Here is an 823-nt window from a genome sequence, read left to right as displayed (position 1 = left end):
CCAGAGGAGGGACAGTGGTTTGGACATGTCCAGAGGAGGGACAGTGGGTATATTGGTAGAAGGATGTTAGAAATGCAGCTGCAGGAAAAAGACAAAGAGGAGACATCTGGATGCAGTTAGAGAGGACATGGAGGTAGTTGGGGTGAGGACAGAGTGAGGACAGAGGACAGAGTGAGGACAGAGGATGGAGTGAGACAGAGGACGGAGTGAGGACAGAGGATGGAGTGAGACAGAGGACAGAGTGAGGACAGAGGAGGACTGTTTAAAGTAGTCACAGGGCGTTTTGGTTTCATGGTATGTAACATTGTCCATAGGACTGGACACAACTGGATGTGTCCATAAGAGGACAACTGGTGACAAACTGGTGACATGAACGATGACCAGAGTCCAGAACAACCTCCACAGAAATTAGAGGAGAACTCTGAGGTCAAAGGTCATGAGTCATTCTGTTGGAGCCAACGTGGACTTTGTGGAAGACGACCAGGAGGACAAGTCCTGAAGACAGACTGTCAGGATGTCCCGTTCCTGTGACCCGTTTAAATCTGCTGGATTTGACTTTCTGTTTTCTAGCAGCTGTTTGTTGTTGTTTGTTTGTTTGTAAATAAATGTGTGAAAACATTCTTTTGATCCAGCCCCTCCCCCCAAGCACCTCAGAAAATCTACAGAACCGACCGGATTCAGGAGCAGCCGTGTGTTTACACAGCCTCACAGGCGCTCAATGATCCCACACAATCAGGAGCAGTGAACGCACCGTGTGTTTTTCTGCCGAGCTGCAGACACACACACACAGACACACACAGACAAACACACACACACACACACA

This window comes from Nematolebias whitei, chromosome 9, assembly GCF_014905685.2.
Source record: "Nematolebias whitei isolate Nwh7 chromosome 9, NemWhi1, whole genome shotgun sequence".
Classification (NCBI taxonomy): domain Eukaryota; kingdom Metazoa; phylum Chordata; class Actinopteri; order Cyprinodontiformes; family Rivulidae; genus Nematolebias; species Nematolebias whitei.
This window is presented reverse-complemented; position numbering follows the sequence as displayed.